This window comes from Acomys russatus, chromosome 9, assembly GCF_903995435.1.
Source record: "Acomys russatus chromosome 9, mAcoRus1.1, whole genome shotgun sequence".
NCBI lineage: Eukaryota > Metazoa > Chordata > Mammalia > Rodentia > Muridae > Acomys > Acomys russatus.
This window is the reverse complement of record NC_067145.1, coordinates 14152637-14170300: the sequence shown is the minus strand read 5'-3', so window position 1 is coordinate 14170300 and position 17664 is coordinate 14152637. Positions and strand designations below refer to the sequence as shown.

Below are 17664 nucleotides of genomic sequence, written 5' to 3'. Positions count from 1 at the left end.
ACAATAAAAGATCCTGTGGCGCGAAATCTCCATACCTGATCTCAAGCTACACTATAAAGCAACAGTAATTAACACAGCATGGTACTGGCACAGCAATAAGCTGGTTGATCACTGGAATCAAATTGAAGGCCCCAATATGAATCCACACACATATGGTCACTTGATTTTTGACAAAGAAGCCAAATCTATTCAACAGAAAAAGTATAGCATCTTTAACAAATGGCGCTGGTCTAACTGGATGTCTACATGCAAAAAAATTCTATCGGACCCATATCTGTCACCATGCACAAAACTCAAATCCAAGTGGATCAAAAGCCTCAACATAAAACCAGAGACACTAAGTCAGATAGAAGAAAAAGTGGGGAAGAATCTGGAACACAGTGGCATGGGAGACAACTTCCTGAACAGAACACGAACAGCCCAGACCTTAATGTCAACAGTTAATAAATGGGACCTCATGAGGCTGAGAAGCTTCTGTAAGGCAAGAGACCTTGTCAAGAGAACAAAGTGACAGCCTACAGACTGGGAAAAGATCTTCACCAACCCTACATCTGACAAAGGTCTAATATCCAAAATATATAAAGAACTCATGAAATTAAACATCACCAAATCAAATAACACAATTGAGAAATGGGGCTCTGAACTAAACAGAGAATTTTCAACAGAGGAATATCGAACGGCTAAGAAATACTTAAAGAAATGCTCAACCTGCTTAGTCATCAGGGAAATGCAAATCAAAACAACACTGAGATTCCATCTTACACCCGTCAGAATGGCTAGGATCAAAAATTCAAGTGAAACCACATGCTGGTGAGGATGTGGAGAGATAAGAACACTTCTTCTTTGCTGGTGGGAATGCAATCTAGTACAGCCAGTTTGGAAATCTATCTGGCACTATCTCAGAAAACTGCGAATTAGGCTTCCTCAAGAACCAGCTATTCCACTCCTTGGAATATACCCAGAAGATGCTCCAGCACACAACAGGGACATTTGCTCAACCATGCTCATAGCAGCCTTATTCATAATAGCCAGAACATGGAAACAGCCTAAGTGTCCCTCAATAGAAGAATGGAAAAGAAACTGTGGTACATTTACACTATGGAATAGTAGTCAGCTACTAAAAAGAAGGAGTTCCAGAAATTTGTGGACAAATGGATTGAACTAGAAATGATCATAATGAGTGTGTTAAGCCAGAAGCAGAAAGACTCAAATGGTATATACTCACTTATAACTGAACACTAGCCTAAAGGGTGTGTCCCATGAAAGTCTTCAGTTACCAGGAAAGTGGGACAGAGGGAAGGACATCATATTGGGACTCTAGGTGATAGAAGCATGGGAAAATGGGAAAATAGAAGGATCCTGAGGATCCTAGAAACTTACAAGAAGAACATTATGATGGGAGGATCTGGTCCCTGGGTTCCTGCTCAAACTATGGCACCAGCTAAGGTGTAGTAAATTTTGAACCCCTACCCATATCTAGCCAATGGACAGGAAATTCTTCACAGTTGAGTGGAGAGTGGGGGCTGACTTTCACACAAACTCTGGTCCCCCATATTTGACCACGTCCCCTGGATGGGGAGGCCTGGTGGCACTGGCACTCAGAGGAAAGATATCAGGCTAGCAAGAATAGACTTGCTACCTTATGTGCATATACAGAGGAAGGAGGTCCCTCTCAGTCACAGTCATAAGGGAGGGTAATAAGGGGAAAATGGGAGGGAGGGAGGAAGGGGAGAATACAAATGATGGGCTAATAATTGAGATGTAATATGAATAAATTGATAAATTATATTTTTAAAAAAGGTACTTGATGTACACTTGTACTAGAAAATATTAACAAAAAAACTTTTAGTAACAAACAAATCTAGGAGAAGCAGGAACATGACATACGCTTAACTGAGAGGATGCCTAAGTGTATACAAATATGTATGAAGAAATACTCTATAAAAAGATATCAGATGAGAAAAATAGCTGAACTAAATATACTAAATATACATGAAAAAGCTACCATTCTACTATTTTATTTAAGAATTGAAACACATGCCTTTAATTCCAGCACTCAGGGAGGCAGAGGCACGTGGGATTTCTGTGTGTTTAATGCCAGCCTGGTCTACAAAGTAAGTCCAGGATAGCCAAAGCTACACTGGGAAACCCTGTCTTAAACAAACAAACAAATATAAATAAATAAATAAAATAAAGAATTACACACAGCAACCAGAAAATGAAACTGTTAATATCTGGGAAAGAAAAATGCTGTGTGATGATAAAGTAAAATAACAGTTTAGCATCATTCTGTTTTCCAGATCTCTGAGTGATCACGACTCCATTCCATAATCTCTTCGCTAATAATACAGGCAGGCATGATGCTTTTGCCTGTAATCTCAGTAGTATGGAATGTAAAAACAGGAAGACTCCCATGAGTTCAATATAGACTCAGTTGTATGGTGAATCCAAGGCACACTTAACCTATATTAGTCTATCTCTCAGTCTGCCCTTATGCCCTGTCTTTAATTCAACCACAAATTTGTTTGATATTACAATTTTGTTATACATTTGTTGTTTTGAAATTTTCTATAACAAAATTACAATTGAGAATAAACACAAAATAATAAAAAAAAAAAACTAAACAAGGTGAGTTTGTGAATCAAAAGAAAAATAAAAACCACCCTACCAATAAAAAAATTAGCAAGGAATATATACATACCTAAAAATCAAAATGGTTATGTGCTTATGCTTACATATAAAATAAAACAGCCGATTATTCCTCACAAACATATCCATTTGTGAAACTGTGGGGAGCCATGCTAACTTCTGCCATGTTGGATATCCTGTGCTTAGACTGCAGGCTGTGACCTTCCAGTTGTTTACCCTTGCTAAAGGAGGTCTTGTGTTTTAGGCTATTTTGGGTTTTTACCTTTGAAAGAAATATGGAAGTCCTAACAGGGAGCTATTCAGGCTATTGTATTCTTGCCTGCGGGATAAGGAGAGTGGGATTAGAATAGATCCTATTGACCTAGCTATATATAGTCTTACTTCTCCACATTAAAGAAAGTCTGGATCAGAAATTTCCAAACTTAACTCATTATTTCTTGCGTCTCTGTACCCCAATTTCAATCCCCACTCCCTCTTTCAGATGTACCCCGGTTCGATTTGTCCTGTAGGCTAGGACATGACAGGAAACACTTTTCAAATATTTTTTTTTTTTTTTAGAATTAAATTTCTTTTGCTTTTATTATTATTATTATTATTATTATTATTATTATTATTATTATTATTTAATTAATGTATTCAGATTACAATTCAATTGTTATCCCATCACTTGTATCCTCCCATTCCTTCCTCCCTCCTGCTTTCACTTTATTCCCCTTCCCTAGGTCTAAGACCGAGGGGGCCCTATCCCCCACTATATGGTCTTAGGCTATCAAGTCTTATTTTGATAACCTGCTTATTCTTTTTTGAGTGTTACCAGGACTCACCACCAAGGGGAGGTGGTCAAATATGGGGCACCAGAGTTCATGTCAGAGTCAGTTAATGACCACTTTTGTAATAGCTATGGAGAAATCATATCACTAAACAGTTGCTCATGGCCTCATTCAGAGATTTTACTCACACCGTGTATACAATCTTACATGATATATTTAAACTAATATCACATTGACAATTTAGTAGATTTGAGCTAATTATTAAAGGTGCTTGAATAATTGAAAATATTCTTCATTATAAGGGTAATAACTAAAATAATCTCATAAAAATATTGAAAGAGTAAGTAAACCCATGAATAGAATAAAATTTAAACATATATTTTGGGGGAACAATTAGAATATTTAAAAACTAATCTTATTTACATAACATTTAAGTGAAAACATTTATTTCATGCTTTTGCTTCGAGAAGAAAAGTCAGGTTTAAAAGATTTTATGTTTGATGATTTAATTTAAAAGGTACATATTTTTTAAGGTGTGGAAATATTTGGTTTTTTACTATTTTTCTTTTTTACATATACATTTATATTGTTACACATATATATAATAAACTACCTACAGCAAGAAGAATCATGACACAATAAAGAATTACAGAAATGTCACATGTATAGTGTTTTGGCTATTTCTATTTGGAAATCTTAAAGACAACATCTTTCCTATCTTGGTGTGTAAATCCTCTCTATAATATCTCATCTTTATCAACTTAAAACATCCACCTAGACCCAAAAACAACTTAACCTGTAAAAAACTAAGCTTAATTGTAAGACTAAGCTATCTGGTCTTCAACCCTATCAGAGACTTGAAAAGGAATAAAATTTAATTACCGGAGTAGACAGGAATTCCAGCTTAGCAGCTTCCAAAATGAGAACATGACAGAGGCAGTTTGCTGCCTGAACAGTCACCCAAAATGCTTTATAACTTTGGAGCATCATCTTCAGCCTTCTGGCCCAATATATCTGACAGACATATTTGTGAGAGAGGAACTACTGAAGATTTGCTTACACTGTCTTGGCAGAGTTCAGCCACCGACTCTGCCTGCATCCAAACTTGCCCATGTTAGGCAGAATTCTGTCTGTGGCAGAAAGGAGGACATTTTTCCCAGTGTCTGGTTGCCAGATTTGGAGCCATCACCATAAGGAGGTTCGTTGACGCTCATCATTTTCTTTGAGGTAGGCTGGGTGCTGCCAGAAGTTGACCTATTTTATTGTTAAAGAATCTTTAAAACAATAAAAACATCTCTAAATGCCATATTCTGTAGGTCTCTGAGATGGTTGAAGATTTTATATAATTATTTTACCTTATACAACTCAACTATACTACATGGCTTACTTCCAATACTTTGAAAGTTTTATTGCAGGCTGCTTAGGATAATTAAGTAATGCAAGTTAATTGTTACTCGATCAAACAATCATGGTTATGTCAATTACTAGTCCATTTTTATCACAAGAATATACATCTTAGGTTTAACAAATAGATATGATTCTATAGATTGAAAAGGTACTTATTTTTTTAAATCAGTCCACATGATTCTCCATGTCCACTAATTGCAGGTATTACTAATGTCTAATGAGAGGAGGCTCCTTTGTTTCTCATTCACATTTTCTCTATCTATCCATATCAAATTGTCATATTTTATAAGTCCTCTCATCATCTTAAAAGTCTTCATTTCTTCTCTTATTTACTTTGGCAAGAAGGTGCCTGTGTAAAAAGTAAATGATACCCTTAGGACAAATCAGCATCCACTCCTACTGGGTGCTCTGTTTTCACAGAATCTACATTTATATGTCTTCCACAATTTGCTTAATCGTTGATATTTCAGATTATAGATCTTGCTTTGCTGTTCTCAAAATTAGTGATAAGTACATTATTCTATGTATGTTTTTGTGAATGAAATACATTTTAGTTGGTTTCTTTAATGTCTTTTTTGATTTTGTTGTCTTTTATTAATATTTTACATATATATTTATATTATTATACATATATAAAATAAACTACATAGAGCAAGAAGAACCATGAAACAATCAGGGATTATATTAATGTTACATTCGCAGTGTTTTGTGTATTTGTATTTGGCAACCTCGAAGAAAACATTTTCCTATGTTGGTGAGTCTAAAGTTCTGATTGTAAATCAATCCTTATCATATCTCATCTCTATCAACTTAAAACATCTGTCTATACCTAAAAACATCTTAATCCTTAAACAACTAAGCTTAATTGTGAAACTAACCTATTTGATCTTCAACCCCCTGCACTTCCTATTTGCTCAGGTTTTAAAAAATGTCCTTTTATATGTACTTTTTGTGTGTGGGTGAGGTATAAAAGCCTGAATCTAGGTGACTGTGGACGCCAAAAATGAATTACTGATGTATTAGAGCTAGTGTTATAGGCGGTTGAGAGCTGCAGGCATAAGTGTTTAATGATCAAGCTCCAGTCCTTTGTCAGAACAGCACTCCTTAATTTCAGATACACTACAGCTAACGTAAAGATACTGATTAGTATATACCATTTGATTCTTTCTGCTTCTGGGTTAACTCACTCATTATGATCATTTCTAGCTCAATCCATTTATCCACAAATTTCGGGAATTCCTTGTTTTTAATAGCTGAGTAGTATTCCATAGTGTAAATGTACCACAGTTTCTTTATCCACTCTTCTACTGAGGGACACTTAGGCTGTTTCCATGTTCTGGCTATTATGAATAAGGCTGCTATGAACATGGTTGAGCAAATTTTCTTGTTGTGTGCTGGAGAATCAAATGGTATATACTCACTTATATCTGCATACTAGCCCAAGGGGCATGTCCCACAAAAGCCTTCACTTACCAGGAAACTGGGACAGAGGGGAAGGCATCCTATTGGGACTCTAAATGAGAGACGCATGGGAGAACAGCAAAATAAAAGGATCCAGAGGGTCCTAGAAATCTACAAGTAGAGCAATATGATAGGCAGATTTGGGCCCAGGGGTCCCGCTCAAACTAAGTCACCAGCCAAGGACAATACAGGAGGTAAACTTTAAACCCCTTCCCAGATCTAGCCAATGGTCAGAATATTCTCCACAGTTGAGTGGAGAGTGTGATACGACTTTCTCACATACTCTGGTGCCTCACATTTGACCATGTCCCCTGGAGGGGGAGACCTGGTGGCACTCAGAGGAAGGACAGCAAGTAGCCAAGAAGAGACTTGATACCCTATGAGAATATATAGGGGGACGTAATCCCCCTCAGGAACAGTCATAGGGGAGGGGAATAATGGGAAAATGGGGGGGGGGGAGGAATGGGAGGATACAAGGGATGGGATAAACATTGAGATGTAACAAGAATAAATTAATAAAAAAAAATAAAAAAAAAAAAAATAAAAAAATAAAAAAAAAAAAAAAGATACTGATTAGTTACTGTCTGAAATTTTGAATGCTACAAATTTACTGCATTGGTCATCTTTAGAAGTTTTGTTGCTTCTTGTTAGAATTGTTCAGTTTTTCTTCCTGAAAGATACTATCATCAGAAAAGAGAGAACAACATTAGTTCTGTATTTCCTATTTACATATCTTTTAGGTTTATTTCTATATTTATCTACCTATACACATACCTACATTCTCATCTATCATCTATCTACCTATCTATCTCGCTATTGATCTATCTATCTATCTACCCATCATCTCTCATCACCTTCCTCTGGCTAATATCCCAGAGCACGTGAAGCAGGTGTCAATTGGTACCCTTATCTTGTTTGTAATTTTGACAATTTATTCAAGTTTCCACCATTTAGAATTATATTAATTATAGAATTTTCTTACATACTCTTTTGTTTACTAAGACTACTGCTTCTTTTACTATTTTAGTCATTTTTACCACAAAATATACTGATTTTGTCAAATACATCTCTTTTTTGCACTCACATGCCTTTTACTGTCTTAATTAATATGCAACATCCCATGTATTGTGTGTGTTGAATTCTTCTTGCATCCCCAGGTATAAATCTTATTTCTTCATGGTTAAGGAATGGATTTTGAAACTGGAGTTACAGGTGGTTGTGAGCTGCTATCTGAATTCTAGGTTGTGAACCTGGGTTCTCTACCGTAGCAACATATGCTGAGCCATCTCTCATGCCAGCAGATCATCTTTTAAACACAAAGCTTCTGTCATTCTCCTTCTGCAAACCTATTCGGTATTAGTCAGGGTACAGTCAATGAGGCTTTCAGGTGTTTCACACAGGGACTGTTAATGTAACAATCTGATTGCCTACTGTCAATAGAAGATTACAGGAGACTACCCCACAGAAGATAAAGACTTCCCTGAGCAAGCAGTCAGCATTGTCTCTATGATGTCATCTTCTGGCCTGCAGAGGCACTGCACCCACGTGGTACATATTTATGCATGCAATGAAAACACCCAAACATTCACATACAACAAAATAAATACTTAGAAAAATATATATTTAGCTGCCTCTGAGCTACTACAAAGTTACTGATAGGAGAAGAAGTAAATACAAGCTTAAATCACCTAGGAGGCTCTTTTAACAAGCCCCAGTTATATGCTGCAATAAGGATGTAAAAAGACAGAACTAATATCTGCTTTAGAGATAGAAGTTAAGCAAAAAGGAAAGGAAGAAAGATTTTTGGCATTCAGCTCGCTAGCATTACTTTAATTTTTCACATGTGCATTCATGGGAATGACATTCTGCAGCTTTGTTTTAGAATCTGTCTAGGTTGACTATCAAAATAAAAGTAAAATTTTAAAGTCATTTTATAACACTTTGAAAATAACTACTAGCTTTTCTCTGAATGTTTTTATAAATCCAATGTGGCATGAATACAGGTCTTTCCATTGAGATTTTAAATGTAATCATTGCTCATTGTGGTTTTGGTCAGGTTTATTAATGATTCAGGGCAGCAGGCTACACATTTCTGGCAGGGCATGCAGCTTGTACACTTTGCCCTGGTATAAATCTACACTGTGACAAATATTGATCTTTCTTTATTTATGTTTCATTTGTTGTAATAATTATTTTATACTTTCTCATTTTATTTGAGTAATTCCAGCTCCTTTTCTGTTTCCAAATAAAAGATTGTTAATTATCTTCTCTTCTTATTGTCTATTCCACTCCTTTCATATGTGGCTTCATTTATTTCCTTATTGGTCTTTATAAATTGTTCCACTAGGCTTAGTTTATTTTTCTCTTTCTAGTTTCATGATATGGACACCCTTTGAGGGTGATACTTTTGATATGCAAATTTATATTATGAGCTTAGGCTTTCGACCTACAAATGCTTTAATGGTGCTTTAGCACGCAGTGTCTGTATTTTCATTATCACAATATACATTTTCACTTCCTTAATATTTCTTTGTTGTTTCATAAGCTGTTGAATAACATGTATTTGTGGGTTTTCTAAATTTTTCCTTGCATTAATTTCTCATTTTATTACATTATAATAAGAGTATTTGATGAATGTACCTATGCAACTTTACATTTTCTGACACTTGTTCTATACCATGAAGAATGCTTCATGGATATTGTGAAAAAAATGGGTGCTCTGATACTGACACAATGTTTTACATAAACAATTTGGTTCATTCATCCAAAGTATAGTACAAGCCCACTATTTTCATAATCATTTTATGTTTGAATTTTTTGGGCGGATATTTCTTCTATTAGCACTTTCAATCTGGTATTTTGCTTAAAAATAACAACAACTTATTTTTGTATTATGTGTAGACATGTAAAATGCTATCAAAATTAAAATTAAAAACTAAATTAATTAAAAATTGTAATTAAAATTTAAAAATCTCATTAAATTATAGCTAAAAGTAATTAGTTAGACCTTTAAAGTCATAATTTTTACATATAAAATAGTTAAACTAGTATGAGATCCCTAAAATTATAAGAAAACTCACATAACTTGACTAGCTGGAAATTTTGTATGTATATTCTTTTGATGGTTTTTGTAATTTTCAAATGATGTATAGAATTTTGCAAAATATTTGGGACTCTTAGATCTTCTTAGAGTCTTCACCCAAGGTATTCTGTTTGAATACAGAGCAATATTTCAGACGTAAGAATATTTTCCACATTTAACTCTTGTGACACACAGCATCCTATTGAGAGCTCTAGGTATTGTATGTAGTTAGGGAAGATTACTCTACTATGTGCTTTGCTTGGAACAGATTATCAAATTTCAGTAGTACATGCTTCCATTTTATTTAATTTTATTTATTGAGAATGATGCTTTACTAACTGTAGTGCCTTTAGATGAACTTTTTTCTCGTAGTTATCTTTTTATTGTTCCAATTATTTCTCTTATTTTTTTAGATTTTAATATAATTCCAATATTTCTCTCTTCCCTTTTCTTCCTACAAATACTCCCATATACCCTTTCTTTGCTCTGTTTCAAATTCATGGTCTCTTGTTCATTAATTACTGTTACCTATGTAGGTGTGCGAGTGTGTTAGTTTTCAGCATTTGTTTTTTGATGTGTGTGAGTTTCATAGATGAGCACCACATCAGCATTGAGCTCTTCATTGCTTTCCAACCCCTCCTATGTTCTACCCCTCCCTCTCCACCAAGTTCACCATCTCTTCCTTAATTATTATTATAACATACATCATACATACATACAATGTTCAATGTCTACAGTTTTAAAGGCTTTTTATTATCACTTGCCTGGCAATTAATATAATAGTCACTGTAGATGCTATCTTAGCTCACTTTTTTTGTGTGATAATAACATATCAAGGATTTAAATCTAAATACCCACTCATCTGGGAGATATTAGGAATCACTTAACCTAAGAGTTTCTTTCAATACCTGATGAATTGTTCTGATTTATTTTTTTCCAAGAATATTTTTTCATTCAAACTAAAAGTACCTACTGAATTTGCCATGTTGTTTTTTTCTTATCCCACCTATTATGTAGCTAATAGTTCATAGGATCAAATAGAATATCAAATATTCTAATGTGCCCCATCTTTTCCATTATAATTGTTATGGTAAGGTCCATATATCATACACAGCATTATGGGTTTTAAATAAATCTTTTTAGTTACACAAAATCAATGTTTCTGGATTTTCTTACTAGTAAAAAGGAGCATTTCAATAATCATTTTCTATTTTTTATGCTCTTAAAATCTAGAGGTTTTACAGTACAATTTTCAGAACTGCTTTCTGGAAAAAATGTAGTTGCTTGTCTCCATCTTAATTCTAGCCTCTCTTTTTGAAGCTGTTGCTAGCTATCTGTCTCTATCTAATTAATCTTACATGCAGGCAAAAGTAATAGGAACATGGTATTATGAGGATTTATTGTATTTACATTGGTGTTAGTCTCTCTCAGATCAACTTAAAGAACTTCAAAGAGACTTTTCCTCCTGAAATTTTCATGCTCATTTGCTCTGAAGTATTTTTCATTGAAATAGTATCCATAACTAAAAAAGAGAATATAAAATAAAGCAGAGTCTTTTGTGGTGCTTTTAGTATTTAGTGGCATTTTTTTCACAGATTGAAAAACTGTTTTATTTCTTCTTCCAAATAATGAAGAAGATGAACATAGATATATTTGGTACCTGTTGTTCTGTACTTGCCTTTTGTAGTATATATTTTATCTGAAGCAAAAATAGCTTCATATCTTATTATACACGCACACACACACACACGCGCGTGAGCGCGCACACACACACACACACACACACACACACACAGCGTTCTGCTTTATCTCCCGAAGAACCTTGTGAACAGGAAATTTATATTTTTACCAATGTACATTTAGTGTCAAAGTATAGCTAAAAGTCGTTCTATATAGTTATTAAAATAATTAATATTTGTTTCATTTACCATGGTATGTAGAGCAGACAAACTGCATGCTTAACATGAGACAAGCCTGAATTTGATAGCATCTAAATTGAATGAAACATACAATAATGGCTTATTCAAAGTAAATTAGATGATGATAATTAGGAATGTTGTTAGATGTAAGAAGTCATAAAAATGTAAATTAACTTGATTTAGATTCTACAAACAACTTTGATAAACTAATGTCTAGGAAATCTTTATCAATGTTCACAAAAGTAACAATGGCACCAAAGAAATTTGAAAGATACCTGTGCCATGCATTAAAGAATGCTAAGCTGGATCACTGCCTAATAATGCTGAGGAAAAGAAGACCACGGTTCTACTAAAATTCCTCTAGGCATAGAGAATCTCCTGATGGTGGAAAAGTAACTTCTTGCTAGAGTCAACAATATAGAGTGTGATGAGTCATCCCATTCAATCTGATTACATAGGGAACTGAGAAAGTGGTCTTCAGTACAGTGATGACTGAAAAATGAATGACTTCTTCCAACATCTTCAATCATGGGACAGTTCAGCCTCATCCACTGTTAATTAAACCCACTCACAAAACCTTCTACTCAAAATTCACTTAGCCTGCAAGATATACAGGGATAAAGATAGAACAAATAGAGCAGGGAGTGAAGAAATGTCCAACCAATGCTTGACCCAACCCAACATATGCCCCATGGCAGAGAACCAACCTCTGGTACTATTAAGGATACTCTGTGATGCTTGGAGACAGAGCCTATCAGAGTTGCCTCTGAGAAGCTCCACCTAGCACAGCCTTGAAACTGATGCTGAGACTCACAGCCAAACATTGAACAAAGCATAGAGAACCTAATGGAACATACAGGAGGGGAGGAGAAAAGGAGCTGGAGGTGATAGGAGTTTCACAAGGAGACTATCAGAGCCAAATGACCAGGGCCCAGAGGCGCTTGCTGAGATGGAGGTACCAACCAAGGTCCATGCACAGATGCATGGACTGGATCTAGGCCCCTAGAACGATATAGCAATGGGTTGCTCAGACTTCATGGCAGTCCTCTCCTGAGGGAAGCAAGGGGTTATTTTCTGACATGTACTCTCTTGTCAACCTTTCAATTACTTCCCGCTGGCAGGTCAGCCTTGCCAGGCCACAGGGGAAGAGGGCACGCTCAGTCCTGATGTTGCTTGGTGAGCTGGGGTCTGTGAGCAGGGTCTCTCCTTTTCTGAGGAATAGAGGATTGGAGAGAAGAAAGAAGCGTGGGGCTAGGAGGTAAGGAGGGATGGGGATACCACGAGGATATAATGTGAATTATTAAAAAGACAACAAATGAATAACAACTAAACAAAAAAAACACCCCCCAATTAAACTCCCAAAAACATTAGATTGCATTCCTCAAGCTAGCCATAAAGGTCTATTCCATGATTTGGCCACTTCCTCCTCCTCAGAATGTCTACCAAGCTGCAGCTGTCATAGTTTTGAAGCCCAGAAATAAAAAAGACCCAATTTGAGTCACCTAGTTAACATGCCCAATTAAACTTAAATACCTCATCCTAACATGGGGGTTTCCCATTTTACCTTTTTGTTGGTGGTATTGTCGTTTTGTTTTGTTTTGTTTTTTGAGACAAGGTTTCTCTGTGTAGCCTTGGCTGTCCTGGACTCACTTTGTAGACCAGGCTGGCCTTGAACTCACAGCTATCCGCCTGCATCTGCCTCCCAAGTGCTGGGATTAAAGGCCTGTGCCACCACGCCCAGGCCCCTTTTACCTTTATAAACTGCCATCCACCTATTCGCCACATCTGTCTCCTTTCTATCCATATGAAGTCTTTTGTGACTCTGGAACAAATATTTGTTCCTCCTCTTCTTTGTTCCTTTTCTCCTTATCCCTCCTCCCCTATCTTTTGTCTTTGTCTCTTCTTCTCTGCCCCTTGTCCCTACAGCGCAAAGAAATCTCCTTTGTCCTGAGAGCATGGTCTGGGAGTGTCTTGTGCTGATGATACCAGTCCCACTCCACTCATGATATTAATTGTTCTATACTTGGAGATTATTCTCAGGAACTGGCTTTATTAAAAGCTATTTAAGGATCTTTATATGACTTGAGAGGAATTATTGCATAAATGCATACTCTGTGTAAAAATGAAAGCAGCAGTTTTCTTTGAACTGTGTATGTGTTAGAAATCAAAGTAAATGGAAGAGCAGTTGATTTAAGTTGGATAAGGTAGTACAGGTTAAGAATCCCAGCATTCTAGAAAATGAGGCAGTAGATACTGAACAACAGTTTTCTCAGTGATTAAAACTTTCCATTCTGCAGGGAAACTCCTTAAGCAGGCAGATAAAAATCTCAAAACAGCTTCAAAATGTTCCAGAAACTGACCAGATTCACCAATCTCCCCCTTGCTAAAGTATGTAAGGATGCTGAGCATCACTCAGGATGATAATGCTGAGACAAACTACGCTGAGAAGACTAAGGTGAGACCAGATGACTAGATGAAACAGAAACTTGCCAAGAAAGAATTTTAGACCAAGATACCAGAAAAGGACATTCTCCAACCCAAAGATCTGTCAGCAGGCTATGTACTATGCTCTAGATTTCCAGCTTTGTATGGTCCCCCCTATGTTAGGGGTGTATATGGGGGGTGGGGTGGGGTCTTAGGTAATGCACTTGTCTTTGAGTCATTTCTGCTTCCGTAAGCAACTCCTCACCCATACCCCTGTAACCAACTCCAAAAAATTCATTGGTTCATCAACTTGGATTTTGGTGATATCTAATCAGCTTTTCCCTCTCTCAGAAATGCAGATGTAGCCCAGATTAGACAAGATTAAATGCAAATAAAGGCTTTGCCCCCAGGTAGGATAATCAGTTCCAAAGAATGGCTTAGAGTGGGGAAGTTTTATGCACTGTTGGTGAAAAGTATGGCCAAGAGCTGAGCACTTAGGTGGGGAATTGAATGGCTTACAGCATCAGTGAAGAAAGTTGTGACATCTTTCCAGAATGGGGAATGGGCTCTTGGTACGTTTCGTTTGCTCAGAGGTTTCCCAGTGCAGTGGTGTTGGGGGAAGGAAGACAGAAGGAGAGTTTCCCAGCGTGTTCTGGCGTAAGCAGGTGTTCTAGACAAATAATATCCATACTTGGATCTGTCATGGGATCCACACCTGAGGTGAATAGACATATGTGTTGTGTCTCATCAGGAAAGGCTTTGCCACATAATTAGAGGATCATGTGTTTGAAGCCAGGGCTACACTGTGAAGTCCTATCTAAGAAAAATATATGGGTATGTGTGTGGATGTGTGTGTGTGTGTGTGTGTTAATTTCATTGTTGATTTTAGTCTCCAAGATATGGAAGCTTAGAAATTTGAAGTTATCAGTCAAGAAACAGTGTTTTGCCAATATGATATGGCCATAGAAAACATGTGTAAACAGATATTCAATGAGTAAAGCATCAGAGTTTATAATCATAGTTTTTTTTAACCCTTAAGTATATAGAAAAAGAGATCAAGTATTTAAATAGCAATCATTCAGTTATTGAACATTTTCCATGAAAAGGTGATGGCAGGCAGCAATTTGTCTAGAGAAATTGATATTCATTGTTATAAATTCCAGAATTCAAGAGGTGTCTTAAATTTCAGTGTTAGGAATAACTCAAGGGGAAGGAAAAAAGATATTATGTTGGGTATATTTTAACTAAGAACTACTTACCCGATTGTGTGACTTAGGGCAAATTCATTGACCCCTAGAACTGTGCAAAGAGATGCTTTGACTTCACATTTGACTTCTTGTGAACAGTCATGGTAATGACAGTTTGGCCTCTGGCCTATCTGTCCTTTTTATTTCTCCTTTCTAAAGAGGTTTTAAATACCCTTAACATTAATAATATATCTTTATTTGTAAAAGTACATTTATAATCTGTTCATTGGCATAATATATCTTTATTTGTAAAAGTACATTTATAATCTGTTCATTGGCATAAAAATAAATATCCTCTCTTTACACAGACAGAAAAATGAAGGCTAAATAAATTCAGTTACCCAGTGAAAGGGAAATCGTTGAAAGTGAGATGTTACTTTGAGGAGTTTTTTGTTTTTTGTTTTTTGTTTTTTTTTTCCTAACTGTAGGCTTCTCTAAATAGCATTCAACTACAAAGCTATACATAATAAAGAGTTATTATCTAGGAAAATGTAACTATCTTTAAAAACAAAAACCAATTTCTATATATGGTCTGCATACTTGTGTCCTCATCCCACCACAGTCACTCTCTCTCTTTTTGCTTCCTATTCTCAGCCTCAAGACATTCCTCCTACAGTGGGATGTCTGTCACCATTCCCCCATATGCCTGCAATTAGAACACATATTACATCTACAGCAAATCAACCTAGAGAGACTGAAACCACCAGCATATTTAGCAATGCCTATCTCTACAGAAGTAAAAATCAAAAAGTAAAAAAAAAAATACTGTGTAATAACTTTTCATGATTAACAGTAGAAATTTTGATGGATTCTGTATTTTATGAAGAAAATATGTACAATCAAAGTTCATTCATTAAAGAACACACACACACACACACACACACACACACACAAACACAATTTTAACAGTCTTTTGGCATATATACCTAAAATAAGTTATGTATTTCATAAGTAACTGATAAAATATCAGCAACTTATATAGTATTAACTCATAAGCAATAACTAAAATGCTTCAACACCTCTTTTCTAGGCTATGAAATAAACAAATGACAGATATTATAAAACAAACTTGAAACATTGTGGTTTGAATGAGAATCACCTCTGTAGTCTCACATGTTTGAATACTTTGTCCCAAGTTCATGGAACTCTTTGGGAAGGACTGTGGGGTTTGCTCTGGTTGGAGGCCATGTGTCACTGTTGCTGGCTTTGATATTTTAACAGATGCTAGTCATACCCAGTATTTCTCTCTTCACCTCTTCGTTTGTAGCAAGATGTGACCTCTCTGCTATTTTTCCTGCCACACCTCTGCTCCTCCATCTTGTACTCTCACACTTTGAAACTGTCAGCCCAATTAAACACTTTCTTTCATAAGTTGCCTTAGTTATAGTGGTTTTTGTCACAGTAATATTTAAGAATATAAGACAAAACTTAACTTTAAAATAGACACCAAAGAATAAGAAACTCTTGAGAGTTGGAATATCTGCTAACCTTCAATTGGAATGATAGATCATCACTTAAGCTAGGAATTGTCTTAACACGTTCTATAAAATCCCAAAGATTCCATGAAATCTTATGTTTTCATATAGCAGAGTAGGGATATCATAGTTGTTTTAGTTGGCTTCTAAATATCGTTATGAATATGTTATGAGTAGATTCTAATTTTAATTGGCTAGACTAATATTAAATTCTAGACTAGAGTTCTACTCCAAATGGCCAAGTGGCACCAGATGGCTGAGGAAGTGTTATTCAATATGACAAGCAATCATTAAATTAGCTAAATAGTTATTAAGCACCAGACAAGCAAAGATATGAAGTACAGTTCTTGATTTCAAGACAATGACATGAGGAATAATTTGAGTATTATGAGAAAGCTGATACTATAACAATAACTCCATTTAGTAACATTTATTAAATTCCTATTAAAGACTAGATAAAGAGAAATTGGTGGAAACTGAGTAACTGCCATGACCACAAAGCAAACAAATCTGTTTATCATTTCCATAGCCTGAATTTTTGTGGATTTGCTTTTGTTGGTTATGTTTACAACCCAAAAGGTTCCTGTTGTAACACACATGAAATTTCCTTTTATGTTGTTGTCCATCATTCAGTCTCACCTGGAAAGTCTGCTACATCTTGCCTTCTGCTAAGGTTCTTATGTTTGCTGTTTGCTTTCCCGGTTCTTGTAATCAATACATATTTCACATTTTGTGCTACCTTCCCCCTTTTTTATCACCTACTTATCAGGACTAAAATACTTAGAATATATCAAGATATATCAGTGTTACAAAAGCAATTGAAAGTTATTATCTCCAAAATGTTTTTTTCTTTTTTAAGTTTGGATGAAATTTAACACAGTTTCATGAAACATCTGCCGTTGTCCATTTCATACTGTAGTAAGTAGACTATTTATATTTGCCTGCCTTACAAGTTTTAAAAATTATACTCACATATGTTTTAAGAAAAATATAGGACAAAAATTATAGAAACATGTTTTACTTTAAATAAGCAATATATGCCCATGGGACATATTTTTATTTACTTGTTTCTCATTTGTAAAATATTAAACTTTGCTTTTTATATGCCTTTGCTGAAGTAAACATTAATGTTAAATCAAACACATATGATCATTTAATGGACTTCACTAATAAACAGTTTCCATGAAAATTCAGTTTCTGCAGCTTCTTCATTTGTCAGTTGGGTGAAAT

General features: G+C 35.5%; 1 protein-coding gene across 1 annotated transcript in view; it reads right to left on the bottom strand.

Moving 5' to 3' along the window:
- The window catches only part of Cdh10 (cadherin 10), a 193382-nt gene that overhangs the window by 104919 nt on the left and 70799 nt on the right, over positions 1-17664 (bottom strand). The window lies entirely within an intron of this gene.